General features: G+C 40.6%; 1 protein-coding gene across 1 annotated transcript in view; it reads left to right on the forward strand.

Moving 5' to 3' along the window:
* Positions 1-22,956, forward strand: part of SYN2 (synapsin II) — a 147,304-nt gene that overhangs the window by 945 nt on the left and 123,403 nt on the right. The window lies entirely within an intron of this gene.

The following is a 22,956-nucleotide window of genomic DNA, read 5'->3' on the forward strand; positions in this document are numbered from 1 at the left end:
GGGAGGACGAGGGGGGGGGACCCCAATGCCGCCGTGTTGAGGCAGCAACAGGGCATAGAAAAGGTGGGCTGTCTGTGTGCTGAAACGGCAGAGAAAGGGCCACCTCCCAGCTTTACTCTGTATGCAAAAGAAACAAAAAACAAAACCCAACCTTCAGCGTGGGGGGAAAAGCCAACGGACCTGCCTGTAGATTGTCACGTGCCGCTATTATGCATGTGCATATTTGGCTGGAAGTACATGTGCTGGGAGCTTCCAGCTGACTGCAGCTTCCCAGCGCGCAACACACTCGGTGAATTTACACCAGTACCATCACCCATGGCGGCCTTTGTGTACAGATTCCATGCAAGGTTTTTGCAGGGGCTGAGGGAAGTGTTCATTAAACCCTGCAAATGTATCTGTGATGCTTAGTTACACCAGAGATGTAACCTGTGAGGCAAGACGTGTGAAACTGGTGTGTTCCCAGATACAAGTTTTAAAAGCACTATGCACAATTTGCCTAAATATTGTGAACATGCTCTCTATTTGAACAGAGACAAGCTTTTATCAGATTTATTCCAAATAGATGAGGGTAACTTCATCAGATCTGGAGTGTTTGGATTTTAGTCCTATTTATCATAGTTGTTTCCACAAAATGTGAATAGTGACTGCTAGATCCTGTGTGAAAGCAATTTTATTGTACATTGTTTTGACAAGATATTAAACCTCAGTTTACAAAAGGGATGTGAAAAGGTGAGGTCTTACAACAGCAAAAAAATAACCAACCTGGATGTCAAGTATCAAGAGAAGTTTTCAGTTATCTGATTTTGGAGCTAGACTGTTTTCCTTGAGTCTCTGGAAAATATTTACATAGTGAACTTGGGGAATGATCTGTGAGTACCTGATGCGGCACTATTACTGAAGCTGACAGGTGTGGATCTGATCAGCTATCTAAATGAAAGATGATTGGGAGCTCTGTGGAATATAAGGATTTGTAATGTATTTTTAAAAAGAAAGAATGTTTATACAGTGTTGACCATGAGGTCAAATGTGCTGCAGATTATAACACAAACGATTGCTTTGTACAGCACTTTAAACAGCATGCCTTTCCTGTGTACCTGACAGCCATGTTTATGTGTCCACTCTTATCACGAAAGCATATGTGTCAATAAATGTCTTAGTCTTTACAGAACCATGATAATCCAGTGCTATGCATGTCCACTTGGAAATAATCTCCACTGTGGATGGTGGTCCTTGCTTCCTAGTAAGCGTGAATAGGATTATACACAATTACCTGGTAGTAAGGCTGCAAATCTAATCCTACTTACCTGGGAGTATGCTCCATTGAATTCAGTAGGACTTACTTCTGAGTAGATTGTTAGGATTATGCCTTTAGTCTCTTTAAACTCAGTGGGGTATACATCGGATTAAACATGCATAGGATCACCGTGCTGTTTTGCTGCAATACACTAACATTCCTGCTACTTTGGATGCTTGTGGTGTGCATGAAAATTAATAGAGATTTAAAAACAGTGATAAACACTGAACATACAACTGTTCCCATCTTTCATTATTTATCTGCCTGCACTGTGTAATATGGTTATTGTGGAAATTAAAGCAAAAACAGTTAATGGTTTAGTATTTGATTTACCGGTAGATTATCTTGCCTTGCTTTCCCCCCTCTGGTATTATGTGCAAATGATAGTTCTAGACAATGAACTAATACAGCTCATAGCAAGAAATCTTACTTTTTAACTCAAAATGATAGTGTGAATTTAAAGGAAAATGTGCTGCCAACAAGATGTGGTGATAGCAACTGGCTTATAAGCATGAATAAATTCAAAAACAGGACTATTTATGTCTATTAGCCATGATAGTTAAATGGAGCTTTCATGACAGTAGCATTTGGAGTACTAAATGCTAGGGACAAATAAAAGGAGATCCTTCATGCCTTGCTTAAGATGTTCCAAAGATGTTTGGATGGCTGCCTGTTGAAAATGAGATGCTAGGCTAGAGGGGCCTTGGTCTGACTCGTAAACCAAATCCTGGGTACTTTTGCTTCAGTGACAGCAACTGTCAGACATTTCCCAAGGTGGTTTCTGTGCAGCAACACAGTATGTGCATTTCCCCACCAGACTAGTGATGCTTATGTACCTTTGAGTATTGCCTCCTGCTATTCATGTTTTCCATTTTCAAAATCTCTTAAAATTCATATCTCTATTACAATAGATTCCAAGGTACACTGCATTTTCTTTTTATGGCAATCATAGTATAATTCACCAACATTTGGTTAAAGGACCACTCTGTTCCGGATCTAGATAATAAATTGTGGTTTAGGAAATGTCAGCTGTGGTGTCCCTCTGTTAAATATGTCTGTTTTATGTACCTGAGTTATTCTATTTAAGCTCTTTATTTGGAAGGTTTTTTTAAAGGCAGAGGTTCTGTTTGCAGAAAAACTTATGAAGATTTGCTAGATTTGTAATGGAGAAATGAAATTGCATATTACATGGAATGCAATTGTCTCATTAGGAAATATATTTTCATAGTAAACATAAATGAGTATCAGTTTGTTTGACCATATGGATCAAATTAGAAGAAACTATATTTTAATTTACTACAATCTTTTCTCTTTGGGTTAGAATAAGACAGCAGCTACAAATGGTTTGTTTAACTACTGGTACATTAGCCCCTGGTGAAGCCTCTTTGTGTGCATATCTAGATAACGCAGTAGGAACATTTGTGTTATAAGGTCAGAACTATTTTATCTTGCATTCAAAATTAGTTCCTTAGACTTGTGCATCTTGGTCTGTGAATCAACTGTTCTTATCCCATCAATGTGATAAGAGGTCTGCTAATTCTAAAGCACCTACTAGGTCTAGGTTTGCCAGGTAAAAACCCTTAGACGATTTCTGTCCTCCTAAGTGTTGCATAAAGGAGAGAATCCCCACCAGGTATGGTTATCTGCCAGTATAAGTAGTGTGGGGTACATCTACAGGAGTGGTATCACTCAAGCACTGGGTTTGACTACTTGCTGTGGAGCAAGTCTGTCGGCATAATATTCCATAGATAAAAAGGCAGATGTGTGTGTGGGTATCTAGAGCTTTTCTACTCCAGCTGAGGCTGGTTCCCTTCAGAGAATACCTCTACCCTTAGATCGGCTGTTCCTGAGAACTACAGAGGATAACTACACAAGAAGATTCACTGTTCATTCGCTTTGAGAGTATTTGTGGTATCAGCAGCCCATATCCCAATTCTGCCTTAGCTTATTACATAATTATAGTCAATGTACCACAATTGACAGAGGTTTGTGCTTCTTCACACCTTATGTTCCTGCTTCCTCCCATGAAGAGTCTGGAAAGAACAGTTTGGTTTTTCTCCATTTCCATCCTACTTTATTCTAGTCAGTATTTTGGAACAAGTTTCCTTTTCCCTTTTTTAAATAAGTGCCTAACTATGCACATATTTTATGTTGACAAATAGCTGGGAGTACTTGCTATGTTATAAAAGTAAGAATTTTGCTGCTCATACTTTATCAATCTGAGTATAGGTGCAGGAAGAAACAGGATAATTATGATATGTGGTCACCAGAATTATTTAAACTGTGAAAACGGAAATTTGCTTCATTCTTGCTACCATGTGAAAATTGGTTGTGGTATTCTAAAGTACAGTCATACCTCGGGTTACAGATGCTTCAGGTTGCATTTTTTCGGGTTACGGACCGCCGAACCCGGAAGTACTGGAACGGGTTACTTCTGGGTTTCGGTGGTCACGCATGCGCAGAAGCACTAAATTGCGCTTTGCGCATGCGCAGAAGCGCTGAATCGCAACCTGCACGTGCACAGATGCAGGTTGCAAACGCTGCGGGTTGTGAATGTGCATCCCACACGGATCACGTTTGCAACACAAGCATCCACTGTAATGCTGTCAATGGTCACCAAAAGGATGCAGTAATGGGATGAGAGCTTAAGGAAATAAAAATTGGACTGTTTTTATCTTGAATAGTCACTGTTGGATATAAACATGTGTTTCTTTCTTCAGTAATAAACTAATTTAGAATAGATTTCAGCATGCTGGCACGGCACGATGATAATTATTATTCAAAATTGTCTTTGAAATCAATACATCATGCCCATATTGATATTTCTACAAACATTAATGTCTTGCTTATTTATATATACATACAATCATAACTGTAGAGTTGGAAGGTACTACGAGGGTCATCTGGTCCAACCCCCTGCATTGCAGGAATCTTTTGCCCAGTGTAGGGTTCAGGCCCACAATCCTGAATTTAAGAGTATCATGCTCTGAGCTATAGCTAAGGTACTAGATGGATTGTATATTGCACCTGCTTTCTTTGGATTACAGTAGTTACTTAGACTCAGCAAATACAATTTTTGAATATCGCAATGCTGAAAACCATTGATTTTGTTCCATCTGCAGGGCAGGCCATACTGTTAGTAGGCAAAACTTGCAGACAGTTGCCTGGGTGACTTTTCCTTCTCAGTACTTCCTTAGTCTATGTGTTTCTCCATAATAGCAGTAGTGGGCAACGGACAGCCCAAGGTTATAATAGTAAATGAGGTGATGAAAATGTTGAGTAATAAGGAATTGCAATAGCAGCAGAGGAATCCAATTAGGCTTCATAGTAAGCTAGAACACTGCTCTTAACTGGACCCACTAGTGGGTCGCAGCCCAATCCAAGGTAGATTGCAGCAGGAGCACTACTGCCATGCAGGTATGTTCAAAAAGACTTAAGAAATGGGTGCCCAAATGCTTGTTTTGGTTAGAAGTGGGTTCTGGGTCTGAAAGGTTAGAGGACAAACCATTGGGTTGAAAGGTTCAGGCTTCAGCTTCTAGTGTAGTTTGCTTGTTTAGCCAAAATGTTACCCATTTAATTTTATTATTATTATTATTATTATTATTATTATTATTATTATTAATAATTTATACCCCGCCCATCTGGCCCATCTGGTTTCCCCAGCCACTCTGGGCAGCTTCCAACAAAATATTAAAATACAATAGTCCGTCAAACATTAAAAGCTTCCCTAAACAGGGCTGCCTTCAGATGTCTTCTAAAAGTCTGATAGTTGTTTTTCTCTTTGACATCTGGTGAGAGGGCGTTCCACAGGACGGGTGCCACTACCGAGAAGGCCCTCTAACTGGTTCCCTGTAGCTTGGCTTCTCGCAGCGAGGGAACCGCCAGAAGGCCCTCGGCGCCAAGCCAGTTTTTTTAAAAAAAGATCAATATAGCCACTTTCTTATTTAGCAACAAAAAAGGTTACAGAAAACTTTCTGTTGTTATTATCAACATTCAAATGTTATTTTGCTACATAAAACATGATTTTATTTGTATTATATTGTATTAAAATACATTCAGGCTTCCAACCACTGTGCAACAATATTTGTAAAACAACATTAACATTACAGTTGTAGGAGCTTAATAAAAAAAAAAAATATGCTGCATTTTGTTAAAGACAAGATTTTCTATAACAAAGGTTGCATTTCCTCCCAAGGTTTAAATATCAAATAAAGCACATGTAAAGCATCTGAAACCATTATTTTCTGAAGTATTGCGAGCAGAGCAAATAAACAGAAAAAGAAATAATAATAATAAAAAAAATTGAATGAGAAACCTGTATACAGAGCTTGATTACGGTATATTATATCTTATAAGCAGTTTTGCTTTTTTGGTTCAAGATAGTAATTCTGGTGTATAGTGAAAACTTCCTAATTTTTTGTTGGTGCTTTAGTAGATGGAGGTTGTAGAACATGAATATTATTTCTGGAAGCAGCAAGATGGATTAGGTGAAAATGGATAATTGCTTTATAATTTAAACATACCTTTTCGGAGTATTAAATCGCTTCTTTAACATTTAATCCCTTGGAGGTATGAATCCATCAACCTTTTGATGGATGTGCATATATGTAATTTTACAGAGCATTATGATTGACAGGATTTCATGCTAGAAGTACTACAAATGTAAACTGCTATTTTACATAATGGTTGTATAGAAAACATTGCAGAATGGATGCAGTGTAGATAGCCACTGTCATTGGCTTGAAATAATCTGAGTTCTTCACATTTGGTCTTTTAAAAAATATTCTGCAAAGAGATTTGGTTTAATTGCTGACTGCAGTTTTGAAGCATTGTAAATTCAAGCACTCTAGAAGCCATGTGTTGTATGGTAACGTCATAGTCATTCTGGCCTTCTGGCACACGCAGCTTCCTGTGAGGCTGCACAGATATTGCAACCCCAGTGTGATAGAGCTCCTTGCAGTGTGCACAGGAGAAATGCATGGAAACCATGTCCCTGGCTGTCTATTGGGCTCCTAAATGGCTGCAATCAGGCGTACTATCATTGAGGGATCTAACTCTATTGCAGCTCCTGGTGATACCAATGTCATGGCAGGAAGGTCAGGTGTTATTATGTTATCTATGTGGGGCTGCCCTCAGGCCTGATCTGGAAGCTCCAGCTGGTGCAGATTGCAGCAGCAGCTAGATTGCTGATTGGGGCAGACGGCTAGCAGCATGAAACAGCTCTGTTAAAACTTCTACACTGGCTGCTCCTGTGCTGCTGGGCCAGGTTCAAAACCTGAGCTGTTATACAAGGCCCAGAGCAATTTTAGTCCATGAAACCTGAGTCCTTCTCCCAGCAGAGATCCAGCAGGAATCCTTGGTTTTGACTTTCAGACGTCGCTTGAAGATTTAAAAAAAAATGTCCACAGACCTATGCAGTTGTTTAAAGCAGGTACAGTCATACCTTGGGTTACAGCTGCTTCAGGTTGCGTTTTTTTGAGTTATGGGTTTTTCGGGTTTCTTAATCTTTTAGCATATATTTGCATGGTGGTAGTACTCCTGTTATGACCCACCTTGAATCAGGCCACAAGCCCCTAGCCCACAAACCCACCAGTTGAAGACCAGGGGTTTAAAGTATCTCTTTGGTAGGCAATCACTTAAATGACTGTTCTGTATTTTTAAACATATTTATGTTGCAGACAGGTGATATATAAATTCTGTGAACAAGGAAATTAAAAAAACAAACAAACCCTGACTTGTGTTCCCAGTTGTAGGTTTTTAGTCTCTCCCATACAAATAGGTACCTTCTATTGATTCATTTTGTTACATAGATTTCTGGTTTGTAATCTTTATCAGTTTATTATACAGAGATCTTTCTGGGCATTTGCAATGGGAAAGCTAGTAAGTTTGGGGAAGGTAACACGTCCCAACCTCTCAATTTAAAGGCAGGTTGTGTGTGTGTGTGTGTGTGTGTGTGTGTGAACAGGAACAACATTTGGGACAGAGGCCAAGACAGAGGAAGAGAGAGAACTCTGAGTGAAAGTATGAAAGCATCCTGTGGTTCAGCTGTCTGATATTTCTATACCTCCACTTATGCTATGCTTGTCGTTGGTATCCGTCTGTCTCTGAAGACAATGGAAGTAAAGTTGGGGGTAAAGTTAAACCATTGGAGAGTTACAGTGCCTGCTTTGTAACACAGAGTTAGTCTGCCAACAGGCCTAGATGCCAGCTCCCCAAAAAAGTATGTTCTTGGGGATCCTGCCATCTTCCATTCGGTTTGTATATTTGTAATTAAAGCAAGTATCATAAATTTCCAATGCTTTCTTCTAGAACACCTTACCTCTTGGAAGAAAATAAATACAGACCTCTACAACAATGGGTCCCCCCCCCACTAGTGTATATGTGATTTAAGTGATTATTGTTAATATCTGCAAGGTGTTTAAAATTTGGGCATTGCGATTTTGACTGCAATAGCATTACGACGTGTGATATTCCTGTAATACTGCAGGCAATTGCTTCCTGAAGTTAAATAAATTCTGGCAAATATCCTTAGATTAGGGTCTTAAAAGGACTGCAGTTCAACTTGACTCCTGTGTCTGCAAATAGCACATTACTTTAAATATATATTTAAATGTATTGGGGTCATATAGACCTCAACAAAGCAACAGTTAAGAAACAATGACAAATGCATTTGACATTGATTTTTGTTTAATATAAAGTACAGTGTGTGTGTGTGTGTGTGTGTGTGTGCGCGCATGCCCCCGTGCGTGCACATATTAAAGGCTATTTTTGTAACATAAAACTAAGCGTGGTGAGGTAGAAGCAGGAGTCTGTAGCCTCTGATGGTGTGATTAAGCCTTGACCTATGGTGGGGCATTAACACTGGGCTTATCCACATGATTGAAGGCTGCAGGCTGCTGTCACCATGATCAGGCCTACTGTCAACCATGTAGCACACTTAGTCAGATGCCATGGCCCAAGTGCCCTGGAAGGGCAAGCTAAAGACAACTGTCTCTTAGTCCTGGTAGAATAATTTAAGTCATAGAAAGGGGTAGAGAACGGGCAGAATACTTGAGGCAGCTGGCTGTGGGAAGAAGAAAAGAAGTAGCTCTGACTGGGAAACTGCATATTGCTGATTATGGCATCCATAATTGGCTTCCTATGAGAGCAAGTAAAAAGTATTTTAAAAACCATACCTCGTTTTACTCATTGACTGAGGTCCTGTATTGGCCATGCTCATTTTGCTGCTGTTAAATGATCTCTTTATAAGTACCTTAATTGATCTGAGGCAGAGCAACTTGCTTTAATCTTTGCTATCTATTTTCAAGGGGCATGTACACTTGCTCTCACTCCATTCGTTATGGAAATTATAAAATGATTTCATTACAATAAACTTTAAATAGGTAAAATATTATAGTCCAATATTAGAGCATAGAGAAACAACATTGTACAGTCAATTAAATTCCCAACTGCAACAGAACAACCTGGGCAAGTCCAATTTGCAGTAGTTAATGAGAGCCGGTATGATGTCATTATAAATGAATATTGATTTTGAACAAGATCCATCAAGCTTCATTGAGAATCTCCAGAAATACAGAGTACTTCAACTGTCAAGCATCTGAGTACTATTGAGTTTTTGCTTCTTCTTTTTAAAAGACCTTGATAATATACCCCTCAGCTGGTTTATCAGAATATGGCTAGTCATAAACAACAGCTATATCCATGTATACCTTTTTTATATAACATTCACACACCTTTATATATTTACTTCTTCACTTTTACCACATTCAGCCATCTGACGGTCTTTGCTTCCTTTGATGACTCGGCCCTTTCTCCTTAATTGTTTCTTTGCCCTTCTTTGCCCTACTAGAAAATTCTGAAGCAAAATGTGTGTGTACCCTTCTAAGTGATTTCATTTTAAATTATTACCCCTGCAAGCTATTTTGGAGTGGTGTACTCACCATCTTCTTATGGTACACAACAGTCTAGACTCTGACCTTGTCTTGGGAAAGGGGAGTTGCTTTGTGGACAGTCTTGCATTGAAACTAGTGGTATAAAGAGTGAGTTTCTTTAGTTATTTTATTGTTTCCTGTTGAAATACTTGATTAATAGTATTATCTCTAAAGCACAAGGTTGATTTCTGACAGTCTAAAAATAATTGTAAAACGTTAGTGCTTCATTTCAAACTTTGTAACTGGAAAGTGGAGGTGGGTACATAAATCAGTGCATGCTGTTTTCAGATAAAATTTCAAATTAGGTGAATATTTCATATCCTCCAAGTGTTCTGATTTTCCAGGGGCAGTCCCAGAATTATGAAAGCCGTCATGTTTTCTGATTTGATACCAGAATGTCCCTATTTCCCGCACCAGTGTTGCTGCCACCAAGCTCGGGGAAGAGGATGAGCCAGCACTTTCCCCAAGTGGTGGTGGGGGTGGCTTGTGCGAGGGAGCATCCTGTGGCCTCTCCTCACTTGGGCAGCTCATCGCAGCTGCCAGGGCCCAGCCCTGTGTGATACACCAGCTCTGAGGGGCCACATGGGATGGGAAGAAGGAGGGGATGGAGCACAAGGTGTATTGACTGGGACGGGGGGGGGGGGAGCTTTGTGCATCCACATCTGACCTTGCACCTTTCAAAAATTTATGTATGGGGGTGTTTCTTTTTGTTACTCTATCAAAGAATAAAACAAAAGAGGGAATAAGGGTTTTTCTCAGTGCAGTGGATGGTGTGTGTGCTGTGTTCCCATTGGTGTAGTGGTGGCGGCACTCGCTCTTCTTCTGATAGGAAATGCTTTGGAGGCAGGAACACACAAAAATGTGGGATTGATGAAGGTTGGAGGGGGGAGTGAGGAATGGCCCCTATTTTCATGTGAGCAATGTTGGAGGGTATGATAGTTCTGATTGTACTATAGAATGCTGTGGGTGTTTCTTCTACCTGTCCAGGTTTGCTGTAGCATGGGTGACCTCTTCAATTCAGCTTGCCTAGAGTAGCAGTTACCTAACAGGTGGTGCACTTGGTGACAGGTGTCTTAGATGTGATAGCAAACAGTCATTCAAGTGAAGAGGACTGATGGATTCATATTTTGTGGTTTGTACTGTTTTGGCTCATTTATTGTAATTTTATTGTTTTGATTCATTTATTGTACTTACTGTGTATTTCCCCCCTCAATTAGGAAGTATTATCTTTGTTAATGCTTTATTGTTGTTGTGAGCTGCTTTGAGCTCACCTTGGTTGTTGGAAAACAGCATAAAAATATTCAGACCAAACCTACTGTCTTGCTTAATAAGGGTTCCTAGTTTTGGGTACTGGCCCCTGCTTCTGTACAATTTAACAGCAGCCTGTTCTGCAGACACTAATTGGTGATAATGCATTATCTCAATGCTGCCATGTATACTCACAACATTTTTCACTGCAAATGCATGCCCACTGTATTAAAAATGCAACCCTCATGTGACGTCTTTGAGAGCAACCCTAACAAACAGCTGGGAAGGCCCAGAGTAGTGGATTCATGTCTGTGTCTGTATTACTGCTGACTCCTGCAAACCATGGTGGAACTGATATTCTTATTATGCAAGTACTGTTGTGGTGAAATAATGTATTATTTAATTCAGATAAAGTGATACATGCCAGGGCAAAAAACCACATACATGCTCATGGTTTCTGAAAACGTAGTGACTGACCAGGAAGAAGACCTTGGGGTTGTCGTAGATTGCTCAATGAAGTTGTGGACCCAGTCTGCGACAGCTATGAAAAAGGTGAATTTCTTGCTAGGGATCATTAGGAAAGATAGTGAAAATAATACTGCCACTCTCATAATGCTGTTAAATGCTATGGATCTTTCTTGTCTCTGTAGTTTCACTCCTGCTGCAAGAAATCAATCATCCACAGAAAGTTGAGTGGTACCTCTGGTTAAGAACTTAATTCGTTCTGGAGGTCCATTCTTAACCTGAAACTGTTCTTAACCTGAGGTACCACATTAGCTAATGGGGCCTCCAGCTGCCGTCGCGCCCACTGGAGCACGATTTCTGTTCTCATCCTGAAGCAAAGTTCTTAACCGGAGGTACTATTTCTGGGTTAGTGGAGTCTGTAACCTGAAGTGTCTGTAACTTGAAGCACCTGTAACCCGAGGTACCACTGTACACGGTGTGACCGCATTTGGGGCACTGTGTACGGTTCTCACCCCCTCACCTCAGAACGGGTATTATGGATTTGAACAAGGTTCAAAAAGGGCAGCCAAAATAATAAAGGGGATGGAACAACTTCCCTATGAGGAAAGATGGGAATATTCATGGTTATTTAGTTTACAGAAAGGGCAAGAAAGAGGTGACATGATGGAAGTATATAAAATTATGCATGGTATGGAGAAAGTAGATGGGGAATTTCTCTCTCTCTCCCATAACACTAGAGCATATGGTAAGGCAATGAAGCTGAATGTTGGTGGATTCGGGACAGACAGTACTTCTTTGTCAGTGCATAATTAAACTATGGAACTAACTCTTACAGGAGACAGTGATAGCCACCAACTTGGATGGCTTTAAAATAGGATTGTACAGATTCATGGACTTAAAGGCTATCAGTGAATACAGTCATACCTCGGGTTGAAGTCGCTTCAGGTTAAGCCTTTTTGGGTTGTGCTCTGCAGTGACCCGGAAGTAACGGAGTGCGTTACTTCCGGGTTTCGCCGCATGCACAGACGCTCAAAATGACATCACGCGCATGCACGGAAGCGGCGAATCATGACCCGCGCATGCACAGACATGGGTTGCGTTCGCTTCAGGATGTGAACGGGACTCCGGAACAGATCCTGTTCGCATCCAGAAGTACCACTGTACTGCCCATGATGGCTGCATCCATGGTTGGAGGCTGTATGTGTCTGAATGTGAATTGCTGGAAACTGCAGGGAGGAGAGTGCTCTTGCACTTGGGTCCTGCTTGTGGGCTTCCCGTAAGGATCTGGTTGGCCACTGTGGGAACAGGATGCTGAACTAGATGGACTATTGTGCAGATCAAGCAGGTTCTTATGCTATTGTGAGCTCATGGTTTGTCTCCCTCAAAACAAGCTGTGGACAAGGTTTTCCTTTGTTTGTTTATTGTTACATCTTTATCCTACCTTTCCTCCAAGGAGCTCAAAGTGGCACCCATGGTTCTCTCCCTCTCCATTTTACCCTCACAAAGTTTAGGCTATGAGATATGGTGGCTAGCCCAAGGTCACCCAGTAAGCTTCATGGCTGAGCAGGTATTTGGTTTCCAGTGTAGTAGTCCAACACTCTAACCACTGGCTCCTTAAGCTTATAGCTTGTGATTTGTTTTGGGGAAAGCAAACCATAAGCCAGGATTTGGACATAATGCTAAGCCAAACGATGGCTTAGCTCCCGGTAGCTATTAGTGGTACCTCAGGTTAAGGACTTAATTCGTTCTGGAGGTCTGTTGTTAACCTGAAACTGTTCTTAACCTGAGGTACCACTTTAGCTAATGGGGCCTCTCGCTGCTGCTGCTGCGCCACCGCAATGCAATTTCTGTTCTCATCCTGAAGCAAAATTCTTAACCCGAGGTACTATTTCTGGGTTAGCGGAGTCTGTAACCTGAAGCGTCTGTAACCTGAAGTGTCTGTAGTCTGAGGTATCACTGTAGTTGTTGGACATAATGTGATATTAAGATTTGTTAAGCTTTTCTTTATCAAGAAGGTATTGGAAATTCATTTTTGTCTCTTGGGAAGTTTGAAAGTTGCTCCTTGGCAAAACAATTCAAGTTGTGGAGGTTTCCTGTGGAAGTTTTAATGATGTTGCCTCCACCTTTTGACTTTGTAGTACAGAGACAGATTTGCTATGGATCTTTCTTGTCTCTGTAGTTTTACTCCTGCTGCAAGAAATCAATCATCCACAGAAAGTTGAGTTTTAAAAAAACGATTTTATCATTTTTGAGAGCTGCTTGCAGTAAATCTCTTGAGGTATTACCCAGACAGAAAAATAAACAAGGCCTTAGAATCATAGACTCATAGAGTTGGAAGAGACCACAAGGGCCATCGAGTCCAACCCCCTGCCAAGCAGGAAACACCATCAGAGCACTCCTGACATATGGTTGTCAAGCCTCTGCTTAAAGACCTCCAAAGAAGGAGACTCCACCACACTCCTTGGCAGCAAATTCCACTGTCAAACAGCTCTTACTGTCAGGAAGTTCTTCCTAATGTTTAGGTGGAATCTTCTTTCTTGTAGTTTGGATCCATTGCTCCGTGTCCGCTTCTCTGGAGCAGCAGAAAACAACCTTTCTCCCTCCTCTATGTGACATCCTTTTATATATTTGAACATGGCTATCATATCACCCCTTAACCTCCTCTTCTCCAGGCTAAACATGCCCAGCTCCCTTAGCCGTTCCTCATAAGGCATCGTTTCGAGGCCTTTGACCATTTTGGTTGCCCTCCTCTGGACACGTTCCTGTTTGTCAGTGTCCTTCTTGAACTGTGGTGCCCAGAACTGGACACAGTACTCCAGGTGAGGTCTGACCAGAGCAGAATACAGTGGCACTATTACTTCCCTTGATCTAGATGCTATACTCCTATTGATGCAGCCCAGAATTGCATTGGCTTTTTTAGCTGCCACGTCACACTGTTGGCTCATGTCAAGTTTGTGGTCAACCAAGACTCCTAGATCCTTTTCACATGTACTGCTCTCAAGCCAGGTGTCACCCACGCCTTATGTCCTCAGGATCTCTAAAACTGTTAATAGTATATTGAAGTGCTAACATACAACTTCTAAAAGTTGAATGTTTAACAGCTTGCTTCATTTGAATCATTGACAAGGAAAACAGTAAATTGAAGGTAGTCTGAGTGGAGTGTGGCAATGTGGGAAGTATTAGTCATAGTCATGCTTTGGCTCCTTCTAGCACTCTTTTTGACTATTGTCTAATTAAGTCCTCCTACCAGGCGCTTGAAGCATTTGCCTTCAAAACATTTGTAATAACCCTGAAAGTACAGCATTGATAGAGCAGAAAAATGGCTTCATTAGGAATGAGTTGTGTGATGCTTACATGATACAGTCACTTCACCTGTAGAGGAATGTCTCATGTTTCTTAAGTTAAAGCAGAATGATAGTGAAGAAAGCAGTTGGAATGGGAATCCAGCTATCCCTAGTACAAGTCCAACATTCTATCCACCTTACCACATTGGCTCTCGTTGACCAACATAAAATACTGTTGCTTTTATTAGATGCATTTGGATACATGTTATTATATTTCAGCCTAATTTATATAACAGTGTTGATGTGATTATATAATGTACCTAATCTTTGGACAAAATAAGTGGAATAAAAATTGCAGTGTTGGGAAAGGACACACATACATGGGACAAGTACCCACTTAACATTATTTGTCCCAGTTGGTATTAAAAACAATACATTTAAAGTTTAACAGTTAAGAAACAGATGGACATTTTGAGGCCAGCAAGTAGTTTTACAATTGATCCGTGCCATCTTGTGTTGCTCTAATGGTGTGTTGGACATAATGGTCCTGTGCTCCTGGTCTTCCCATGTATAATAAAAGCAAACCCAATGTTCTCTATCCACATTTTTGTTTTTATAAGGTCATCTATCATCTTTTCTGCAAACATAATACACAGAAATAAGCCTGTCAAATGTAATGGAAGCTGAAGGCTGACACAATCCAATATGTCAGTGTGAACTTTCTAAGCTGGCGAAAATTGTAAAAAGAAAGAGGTTGCCATTTCAATTATTGCACGTTGGGTTTTCTAAGAGAAGTACATTCAGGGTAGGAAATGCTCATGTATATAACAAAACTAGCATTGTGACAATATTTTTGCTTCCTGTTTAAAAGCAATCTGACATTGTACAAAAACGGTATTGTTTACTTACTACCTTCAGTTATGCAAGACGGCTTGAAACTGCTTCTGTGTGCCGGCTTGCTGCCACTGTCATGATGAGGCCAGGCACTGCATGGCCGCTCCGAGTGTCTCGCCACCCCCACTCACTCACCCTCTTTGGCTTTCTTCTTCTGGGCCAGCAGAACTGTCACATGGGGAGTGCTCATCACCACCTGCCCGTCCCTCGCTCGCTCACGTCAGTTTTATTCCTTGGGCAGGATCTGAGAGTCTCTATACCCTCTGACTGCCGTCACCCTCTCCCTCACTGCCCCAGAAGCAGGCAGCAACTTTATTTCTTGTGGGGAAGGGTGGAGGGGCACACGCCTGTGGGGATTGTAGCTGAAGTGGAAATGACCAGAGCGCAAATACACAACTGAGTGCCTGAAAAGTGTGCATATGCATGAACCCTGATCTGCACCATTTCAGGGGGAAGCAGAGATTGCTTGGAGAGGGGCTGCTGCCTCACTCCAGGATTTTATTTTTTCTCCTTGGTTCTGCAAGAGATACGGAACTGCCAGATTAGCAAAGATTTATCACAATAGTGATAATCTATGCTGGAAATGTAAAGAAAAAGAAGGTACCTTTTATCATATGTGGTGGACTTGTCCCAAGGTGAAAGACTTCTGGGAGAAGATTTATAATGAATTGAAAAAATGTTGAAATATACATTCAGTAAGAAACCTGAGGCCTTCTTGGAATAACAAGTTTGGATTTGCCCAAGAAAGATGTTAAATTATTTTTGTATGCCACAACTGCAGCAAGAATTCTGTTAGCGAAGAATTGGAAAACACAAGACGTACCAACAGTGGAAGATTGGCAGATGAAGATGATGGATTTTTCGGAGCTGGCCGACCTGACTGGAAGAGTCCGCGACCAGAAAGAGGAGGAGTACCAGGAAGAATGGAAGAAATTTAAAGATTATTTAGCTAAATATGTCAAGATAATTTAATTGGAAAAGCTTGCAAATATTAGATAGGCTTAGGATTGAAATATGTAAGGATAAGATTTAAGATGTTTAAAGCTAAATTAGAAAGAACGAAAGATGTTAAGTGATTAAGTGAATTTTCTGGAGAAAATTGATTTTGGAAAACTGTTAAAATGATATATAATGAAATTCAATCAAGGGGATTTGAGGAAGTCACTTAATAATGTTACTAAGATTTAAACAGGATGTATGTATGTTTGTATGTCTGTTTGTTTTAATTTTTTTTGAAAATTAAAAAAAATGAAGAAAAAAAGGAGAGATACGGAACTGCCCCTGGCTTGAGAACTGGCTATGTGCTTGGTAAGTTACTTGGTGGCACAGAACAAGGAGGAGTGTTCCAATCTGCTCCGTTTATTGCTGGGTAGTGGACTGGAACATGCTTTCCTATTTCCAGAACACTTGGCCAAAAGGAGAAGTGCAGAAGGAGGGAGGAAGCAGAAATCCCTTCAAAGCAAATGTTGCCATATTCACCCTCCTTTCCACACAGGCATGTTTGACCCGTAGGGAGAAAGAGTGAGAAGGATGTTTTGCTTCCCCATCACAATGCTGCACAGGGCAGACAGTCTCTTCTCTGTTGAGTCTGGTACGGCAGTGGTACCCACGGCTTTGCCTACTTTACCTAAACGATAGATGTAGCTCCTGGATTTATTTCAGATATCACTGTCACTGCTGAAGCTTCTGGAAAATTTGAGGGATGCCAGGTGGGCCAAATAATGAAAGGGAGAGGGATGAAGCCTATGGGCTGCTGGTTCACCACTGCAATTGAAAAGCATATTAAATATTTTATGGTGAGGAAAATTAAGAATTCCCTCTTGTCTACTGAGTGACATTTTTAAAAAACAAATCTTCACTTTTGGCCAGCACAGGTTAATAGCCTTGATTTAGAGCATTATAAATCCTTGATATGTGCAGCAGCAGACAAAGTTTTGGCTTGGCATTTAGGAAGACTATAGGAAATTAATGTTCTTACACTGCACATTTTAAGGACTTCAGAGGCAGAAGAGTTTTATACAGCACATACACAGAAAAAGAGGTCCCATTTCTACTGCACCTCTAATGTCAGAAAGGCGTCATTAATTTTCTGTGTGAGAAGCTAGAGAGCATGTGTGGGTGTAAGAAAAATGACAGGAAGCATTTACCAGAAGAGAGGGCTAGAGACACTGCTGTAGTATAACCACCCACACACATTTTATCAGGAGTGAGCAGTAGGAGATTTATTCTGCTGGATTCAGCCCAGAAGAGGGCTTCTCAGGGAGCTGAGATGCATTTTAACTGTCATACAATTCTTCATTTTCTGAGCACTAAATCCTATGCATCAGAACTTATGACTTAGAATTCTGACTACAGTATTAAAATTCTAAATAGATTTTTTAAAAAATCCATTGATTTGTAGCTAGGATAAGCCATGTCTAGGCTCATCATGAACTAAGATGTTGACATAGATGGTTATTCAGCGACTGTTTAACATTTGTAGTAATTCCATTGACTTCCTTGTGCTTGTTCAAGTCTTTTGTATTTGTCCCTATGGTAACACAAATGTCTGCTCCATTAATTTCCCTTATGCTTTGTCTTTATTGGGTGCATAAAAGCCACTTATTCTCAGCTTCAGTTCATCTATCTTATAAAAAGGAAAGTATATTTTATATAGACTACTTTGAAGTAAATCGCAAAAGCTTTTCCAGCAGACAACTAGATTAACAGCGTTATTCTTTGATTTCCTCAAAAGTGTATTTTTACTTTCCTTAATCTTTCTCATGGCAAAGGAGTAGGAAATGTGCTTGAATGCACTGAAATGTTAACTAATCTAATATAATACCCACGTCTAAGGAATGCACCTCTGCAGTCAAGGGTCATATAGTCATGTCATGGTGTCTCACTGTGAGGAAGTTACTTTCCTTTTCTGGACTATTAGGACTGAATATTAGAATATTCTAATAGAATATTAGGAAGTAGGATTGCAACTTCCACGATTACAGCTTAATGCAGATCACAAAAAATAAAGGGGGCGGGATATCCATGCTGGCTGGATTCTGGATGCTCTTGTGAGATCACACTGGATCTTGGACAGCCCTGCAAAATCTTGTGGGAGCTCCAGAGCCCTCATGCAACCACCTGAGAGCCCAGTAAGTCAGGCAAGGGGCACAAAAGCTCTTTCCAGCACTTTTTAGCTCTTCTGTTTGCTTACTGGGCTCTGGGAGACTCCTGTGAAATCTTGGGTAGTGGGGCTGGTTCTGGGGGTTGTTCTGACTTTGCATGATTGTCCCTTTATGCACAGTCCTCAAGAACACAACCCTCCCGTAAGCTGCGATTGCACTGTATTAAAGAATAAAGTTATTACCGTATTTGTATGTGCCCATATCCCAGCAATTAAGCGTAGCAGCAGTATTACGCTTTCTGAGAACATTCCTCTGTGTTACTAAAAACACAGAATTTTAAATCCCTTCTCTGACATTTTAAGTGCATGTATAGATTACCAGGTTTTTCACACTTTGGTACCTAAAAACATTATTTGACAGTAAGGGTGTGAGTATTTCATGTGGAAAATAGAAATATCAAACTCATATGTGTGGCAGTCACAAATTATGAAGTTTGATGTAACCCTGGGTGTTGTATTCAGTATCGCTAAGCTTATAAATAAAGGATTGCTTGGAGTGTGAAATGGATTTTTTTAAAAAAAATCTGCTAGTCTGCAAGCTTCTGTTAAAGTCAATAACCTCCACCCCTTCCCACTGTAAAAAAACATTTCTCTTAGTAATTCTGTTTACATAGAAGGCCCCTTTGTAGAGGCTTAACTATGTTTTAATCTGTTTAATTTGTTTGACAGTCAGTGTATGGGCTGCAAACTGTTGCATGGATGTTTCATTTTCACCTATATGTGCATTCTGTCTTTTTGCATGGGTTGGTTCTGGACTGGTAGTAGGCTGATATTCTATTTCTTGTCATATGAATAAGTAGTAGTTTAAATGAGTAGTTAATAAGTTTAGTAGCCAGGTTAAGAGCAGCCAGAAAGAGTGAGCTCCCATTGCTTGGTCCCTGCTCCTGCCAACCTAGCAGTTCGAAAGCACGTCGAAGTGCAGGTAGATAAATAGGTGCCACTCCAGCAGGAAGGTAAACAGCGTTTCCGTGTGCTGCTCTGGTTCTCCAGAAGCGGGTTAGTCATGCTGGCCGCATAACCCGGAAGCTGTCTGCGGACAAACGCCTGCTCCCTCGGCCATTAAAGTGAGATGAGCGCCGCAACCCCAGAGTCATCCGCGACTGGACCTAACGGTCAGGGGTCCCTTTACCTTTACCTTTTTAAGATAGGTTAAGCAGAATGTGGTGGTTAGTGCCAGAACAAAAACTCTCGTGATTTTTAGGTCCAAGTTGTGAAGAAACCTTTGCTCACTGGCCCTCTGTTTTACCTGAGCGAGGCAGTCACATATCTCCTGCCAGTTAAATAATAATTTACAGTGCAGGAGGAGCCATCGTTTCCCAGGAAGCATTTATCTCTTCATATGAAAGCCTGAGTGTGACATAGTTTAAAACACACAGAATAGCAGCCTACTTAACAGTGTCTGAAGCAGTGTTTTGTCTGCTTGCAAAAATACAAATGTCAAGGGATGCCAGGGGAAGAGCTCTACTTAGGGACTGTACTCTTCTCTGCCTTGTCTGCTTGTCTGTTTGTAATGTGCGTTCTGACATACTTGTCTTTCTGACTTTGATAATAATCTCTTCCTTCGGATATTTTTGCCCGTTTCACTTCTGCGGGGAGCTCATGCTCCCAGAGACATTGCCTAGAATAAGAAAGCTTTGTAGGCTGACCTTTGCAATATGTGTGTATGACTCTTCAGGCAACTTGAGAGCCGCCAGCCCTCAAGGCTATCTCATACTCCACAAAGACAGGGAAACTGGAAGCTGGACTGATGCCTTAACCAGTAGATGCAGTTTCCCTTGGTACTTCTTAAAACATGCTTTGACAGTTTGCACGACTGGCACCATCATCAGTCACAATGGTGCTAGGAACATACAGCTACATGTATTACCAGCAGCACCCCTCCACCCCAAATGCTTGAACCTATCCTGCCTGATACTGATAGAAGGAACAGACTGGCATGGATCAGTCCACAGGATGATTGCTCTAGCAATGCATGAACGCTCATATGCTTCAAAACGGGAGCAGGGCAGCTTGCGCCATCTTTTGCAGTCCCAGACACTTTATCCTCCCCATCTGGATTTGGGCCTGAAAGACCAAGGCAAAGTATGGGTGCTTGGGGGTTAAATTGTCTGCTAGCATATTCTCTGTTGGGGTGAAACCAGACAGAATAGGTTATGTTGTCCCCCTTGTCCCAGAAGATTTAAAACAGCTAATATATTCTGGCTGCTCCCCCAGCCCCAAACTCAAGTTCGTTTCCTATCTTCATCCTCAGCAGGCAGTCTTTTTCAAGCCTCTTCCATTGTTTTTGCAGTACTGCCTTGTTTTGAGAAATGCCCTGTTTTGATGCCATTCTAGGAATGTAACATTTGTCATGTGGTTCAGGCTTGCATTGCTGGTACGAGAGGCCCAAGGTGGATTGGGACTGTGGCTTAGGTTGGGGGTTTTAATCCTCCCTCGAAGACTGCGATCTTGGACCTTCCCTCTCTGACCTTCCCGCTGTAGCGCTTGCTATTCCTAGGGGAGGAAAGTTTCCCCCCTAATGGTGGCTTGTGTATTCATTACAGCATAATTAAATAATAATAAATGTGAGGAATAGAAATCTAAAATTACCTAGATAATGGGTGGGGAACCTCTGAGAGCCAGTGTGGTGTAGTGGTTAAGAGCGGTGGACTCGTAATCTGGGGAACCGGGTTCGCGTCTCCTCCACATGCAGCTGCTGGATGACCTTGGGCCAGTCACACTTCTTTGAAGTCTCTCAGCCCCACTCACCTCACAGAGTGTTTGTTATGGGGGAGGAAGGGAAAGGAGAATGTTAGCCGCTTTGAGACTCCTTCGGGTAGTGATAAAGCGGGATATCAAATCCAAACTCTTCTTCTTCTTCTTCTGGACCTCCAGATATTGTTGGACTCCAACTCCCACCAGCCCCTGATAACATAAAAAATGGTCAGGAATGATGCGAGTTGTGGCCTTTCATATGTTGTTGGATTACAAGTTCCCCATCCTTGATCAGTAGCTTTTGGGACTGTGTTCATAGGGTACCGATTCATAGGGCACCAGTTTTACAAACTGAATTAATAGTATTGTCTGAAACAAATTCATTCAGACAATACTATTAATTCAGTGTGAAAAACTAAAATTTGATTTAGTAGCATTGTCTGAACCATTTTGTTTCTTGCCTGTCTGTTGGTCTTTGGGACTAATTTGGCAATCGTTCCTGGGTTTAGGTAAAATAGTTGAGGTTCTATCCAATTCCTGTCTTTCTGTTGACAGGAGGCTCTTTTTATTTCCTAGTGAGCTATCTTCCCTTGTTATATAGGTAACCTATTCCATAATAATTTTTATGGAGCTATAGAAATTGGTATGAAAAGATAATAATAGAAACATATTCTCAGGGATTATTTTTCCCTTCTATGCTCTAGCTTTTCCAGCTGTAAGGTTTAAATTACGTTAATTATCCTCTTTAGAAAACACTTCGTGTGACAGATAAACTTAGTACAGATGCCAGAAGGCAGTTCTTGTCTTTGTCTCTATCCATTCCCCTAATTAGGTCTGAGTGTAGTTTGATAGTATGGCCGATAATTGCCAGTGATGTTCAGAGAGAGAGTTTCTTGGATTATACGGATGCGCATGTTTCCAAAACTGCCAAGTTAATTATTGCTAAGGTGAAATTTGATTGCACGTAATTGCAACATTTATTTTTGCCCTCAAGTAATTACAAAAAGAAGGCACTACTTCACTAATGAAAAAAATGATGTCGTTATAGGCCCAGAGTTGGCAGATGTTTAGATTCATACTAAAGTAACACCCACAGTTTGCTGTAAATTATTTACCAAAGCCTCATATCTGTGTCTACTGAGGATGACGAAATGATGTAACAAATACAATGCTTTAGATCAGGTGTGGGAAAACTTTGGATCTCCTGATGTTGCTGAAATACAGCTACTATCAGGCCCAGCAAGCATGGCCCTTGGGCTAGAGATTATGGCAATTGTACAGTACAAACCTAACAACTAAATAGTGCACATCAATAATGCTCAGACATAATGCGGAGTTTCAGCCTCAAATGGGGGGGGGACAATAATTCCCTATATATATAAATATAAATATAAATTTGTCAGAAACAGAGGAAGATTATGTTGATAAGCAATCAGAGTAGCTGGACTCATGAACACGATAGAACTTTATATGGTACTATGCTAAACTTCTGGCTGGGTTAAAAAAACATTTTATCAAACTTTCAAGCTTTGATGTTTTAATCTATAATTATTTCTAATTACTGATTGCTCTGATAAAAAACATGACTCTCAAAAGTTTCATACTAATATTCAATATGCTCCCAAGTTATAAAGTACCCGTTTTGTATTATAGCACAGTTTGTGGCTTAATAAAATCCTTAGTCATCTTCCTGAAATTTACCTAATTATTGAAGATTGAAGGTGGGTGGTAATAATTAATGTGCAGCTTCATTTTAATATAATGAATATTTTTGGAAATGATTATCTGTCCCTCACATTTATCGTCTCTTCACTGAACAAACTGGAATGCATTTTTAAAGTTGAAGAATATTAAAGGAATAAAAACAGTAAGTCAAACTTTATTCGTATTCAAAAACCATATAGATAAATCCAGCAAAAAACCCAATATCCCTAAAATGCAGTGTTTTGTCTTTTGCATTTAATCCCATCAATGTTGCACATC

The sequence above is a fragment of the Podarcis pityusensis genome (genome assembly GCF_964106645.2).
Source record: "Podarcis pityusensis genome assembly, chromosome: 2".
NCBI classification, from domain to species: Eukaryota; Metazoa; Chordata; class Lepidosauria; order Squamata; family Lacertidae; genus Podarcis; species Podarcis pityusensis.